A 4,313-nucleotide genomic window follows, 5' to 3' on the forward strand; every position below is an offset into this window, starting at 1 on the left:
TATAAGGTCTCACCTGCTGTTGCTGAGTCCTGAGCTGGACTGGGACCTGATTACAGCCCCTGGGGGAAAGCTCTGTATCTGATGCTGTCACATGTTCCTGTGTATTACGCTATTTCCCAAAATAAAAAATTTGTGAATTTTCTTCCCTCTTATCCCTGAAATAGTCCGAGAGCCATGAAGCAGGATGGAGGAGACAGTGACCAACTGCAGCTTGCAGACCCAGGTCTCTTGCTGTCCACCCTGCAGCAGAGATGGGGCTGTGGTGGAAGAGGGGTAGGACCAGGGCTCTGCTTCAGCTGGAAAGCTGATCTCCCACAGAGGGTGACCTTGTGGCCCGAGAACCCAGGAAGCTGGATCCTGATGGCACTTGATTGATGGGATCTGAGGAGTCGTTCTCTCTCAATGTCAGTCAGCCGCCTCTGCTGACTGCAAATGAAGGCACAAGAGACTGGATAGTAATCAATGCCAAATGGAAGGCACAATTGGAAATGCCTCTGTCTGGAGCATGTGGCCAGCAGGGGCCCTGGCCAGTGCAGCACTGAGCGAACAGCTCAGGCCCACTCAGACACTCCTGCTTTGTCGTTCTGTTCCTTCATTATTGCTCAGAAAGGTGATGGGATGCAGCTCCATGGGAATCTGCTGGACAAAGAAACCCTGCCAAGAGCTGCCAGCACTGAGTTTGGTCTGGCGAAGCTGCTGCTGCAGATCAAAATGTCCTGCCACGCTGCCGGAACAGGACAGGGATCTGGAGCACAATGGCTTCACAGTTACAGCCCAGGGTGCAGAGACAAGAGCACATGGAAGCACAGTGGGGAGCAGAGCACTCAGAGACCACGTCGCAGCTGCCAGGTGTCAGGGAAGGCCGAGGGCACGGGGCAGCAGCCAGGCCTTACTGTGCCTTGTTTTGCCTTGGCAGAATGGGAACCTCCAGGCTGGTTCAGCACGTTCCCCAGGCCAGCACATTCAGCTCTTGGGGCTCCATGAGGGGAGAGGCTGGGAGAACTGAGCATTGATCAGGGGCTGCAGCTCAGCCCTGAGCACCGGATTAATTTGTGCATGTGTGCCCAATTCCCTTGTACCTGAATGCCCAACTCAGGTGTGAGCACCCAAACAGGATCTGGGTGAGGGCCTAGGTGCAGTGTCTAGCAAAATGGGAATTTGATGGAGAAGTTTTTCTAAAGGAGCTGCTGTCCTGTGGTCCCTGACTGAGTTGGGGGCCCAGCGAGGTACCACTGATCCTGTCCCCATGGCTCCCCTTTGGTGTTACCAGGGCTTGGGAAGATGTGCCAGCACAGCCCCAGCACATTGTCTCAGGCTTGCTGTGCCCAGTGAGCAAAGAGATCCTGGGCAGAAAAGGGGTTTTTGCTTCTACTCTTCCACCTGCCACCTTCCGAAGGTTTCTGGGGTGGGGGACAGTGAAGCATCCTTCAACCGCCGTGTTTGAACGCGGCCATTCTATCCTGTCCCATGGCTCAAGGAGAGACAGTGGCTCTGCGAGGTGGGACTGGATCTGCCCACAGAGACCCAAGAGACAAATCACTAGTGACATTGTTGAGGGGAGCACGTACATGCAGTGATGGGGTTATAATGAATTACGTGCTGTTAAAATTGATGCAGGACTGCTGTAAGGAATGTGCATGCGTTGTGAGGAGTAAGACACGGGTGTGATGAATATTGTCCATCAGCTGTGATAAAAAGCCTATCATCCCAATACATATTTTCAAAAACTAATCTAAAGCTGAAAGAGATTATTAAAAATGAGGAGAGGAAATTGTCTGGTATATATTTAGACTCCCTTGCTAGGTAAGATGAATTCCAGAAGTCAAAATACTGCCTGTGGGGTGAAAGGGATCGATGCAGAAATTGTGGTGGCTCATGATAAGAAGATGGGGCTGAAGCAATTCTGCTGCCGGGGGAGAGTGTCTGGGGAAGGAGAGCCCTTGCCTGGGACTGGTGTGCTAGGGACAGGTGTGCTGGGGTCCAGGAAGGGACACAGTGCAGGGACTGCCCTAGAGCCGTCAGCCCTCCCCCAGAGAGTGGAGCAGGTCTCTGCCTCCAACCCGGGGTCTGGCTGGTCCCTTCTCTCCTCGGTTTCCTTCCTGATCCTGTGGCCACTTTGCAGCTGGGCAGTGGGGACATGAGCTGGTGAAGGATCCTGGGATCCCAAGAGGAAGAATGCTTGTGCAGAATGAAGTTTATGAGTGGCCATGCCTGGAGATGCTCAGGAGAGAAGCCTCCAGCGCTGGTGCTGGGTGGGCTTAGGCTCTGTCCCTCTGCATTTCATTCTCTGACATTAAGAGGATACTTGTCCCTGTATCCCGAGTGCTGTGCCAGCGTGGGTCTGAGGAGATGAGCATGGCCAGCCTGCAACCTGCCGTGCCCCAGACATCTGGAGATTTGAGTTTTGATCTTGGCTGTTCCCTCACTCTTTCATTTATCTTTCTATGCTGTTCTTGATGACAAGATCATTAGAAACCCAGTTGCTGTTGCTGAGCTCTTCCTCCCGAGCTGTGTGTAACCGTGGACGATGCCTGCAAGACAAGAGGTTTAATTGTGTTCTGCCAGCAGTCACGGGATGTCAGCCAGGCAAATTTAAAGCCAGGCTGGATGGGGGCGGGAGATGTACCTCCATTACTCACCAGCCTGGATGAGGTTTAGCTTTATTGTATCCTGAAATAGCCAGAGCCTGGGAGGTGCTGATTGAAGCCATTTGAAAACATGACAACATCCTCGGGACAAGAGGTGTCTAATCTAATGAAGCCAGAACGCATTAGCTAAGAGCTGTGCAAAGCGAGGAAAACACAATTAAAGCATTCCTGAGGACAGCTGTCGACCTGCATCAGGGACACTGGAACAGAGATATTGGTACAAGTCTAATGAAAATAAATGATCTGTTTGAAACATTCCTCAAGTCAATGACAGGGCCCCAGCCACTGCTGGGCTCAGCCTCGGAGGGTCCCACCAGCCATGAGCTGGTGCAGGCCTGTGCCTATGTGGGGTTCCCTGGGCAGAGCCAGTGGCACCTGCCTGTGCTGAACTGGGGGCATGGCAGGATTTTGTCTTCGCAGCAAAACAGCCCCGGAGCATATCACCACCCCATCCCCTAGTGATGGAATAAGGGAGCCACTGGGATTAGTGCCCATGCATGGCACATGAGGGCTTTCTCCAGACAAATGCCCTTCCCGAGGCTGGCAGTCTGATACCTTTCTCGCAGTTTGTTAACCAGGCAGGATCCCTTCCGTCCCTGCAGAGTTTTGTAAGTTTTTGTCGCTAAATAACCCCTTAAAACCCTTCAGGATGGTGAGGTGCAGGTGAGGCTCTGGCCAGGTGGGCAGTAGTCCTGCTCAGAGCCCTGCTGTGTCACCACCATGGTGTTGGGGAAGTGGAAATGGAGGAAACACTCCTTTTCCTTCAGTGCCCAGAGTGGATTGTGCTTTGTGCTCTCTCCTCCCAGCTCTGCTGTATCAGAGCTGCATTTAGGATCTGGGTTTCATGTTGGACCTTTGAATAGAGACACCTTCCGCTCTCCCTTTAGACTCTTGCTATTATAAATAGTGATTAAACCCACCCACTACTGTAAATCGCTGGCAAGAGGAACTTGTATCAAATCACTCTTCTTTGGCAAGAGTTTAAATTGACAGTGACAAGCTTATTTCTAGAAGAAAGTTTTATTTTGGGGAGTTTAATTTATTGTGCCACTTCGCATTTTGATGCAGTGTGATGTGATACCTAACACATCCTGTTTCCCGTGAGGCAAAGCAGGGATTTGTGCATGGCTGTGAGACAGCGTGTGCCTCACAGATCCACCCAGCTCTCCTCAGGAGATACAACACTGCTAACAATTATTTTAACCAGATCAGGGAAACTCTCATCGTTTTGGGGGTCCCTGAGCCTGTTTTTCCCTAAGGATGAGCAGCATTCCTCCATTACCCTGGAAGACTGTATTTACAGTCACAAACAGCCATTTATCCAACACACAATTGCCATCACCCAGGAACACCTAAATCTCACAAAAAGCTTTTTCATTGCCCTCTTAATCTTTTTGCCTCCTAGTGTTTAATAGAACTCACTTAAAAATATTTAACAGCATAAACCCCCAGGGCTGAGTTGCCATCGCTATGGCTGCCTGAAGGGACAGCCCCACTACCTCCATGCTCAGGACTCCAGGAGTGCATGTCTCCTCTATGCTCTAGTCCCTGGCCCTGCAGCCACAGGGCTTTGAGTCAGACAGGCCCTGGCAGCACTGGCTGCTGCCCCACTGCTGTTCCATCACACCTGAGCCGTATTAAGCTTCCAGCGAACTGAGACACAGG

Source organism: Corvus brachyrhynchos, unplaced genomic scaffold (assembly GCF_000691975.1).
Source record: "Corvus brachyrhynchos isolate BGI_N302 unplaced genomic scaffold, ASM69197v1 scaffold65, whole genome shotgun sequence".
Classification (NCBI taxonomy): domain Eukaryota; kingdom Metazoa; phylum Chordata; class Aves; order Passeriformes; family Corvidae; genus Corvus; species Corvus brachyrhynchos.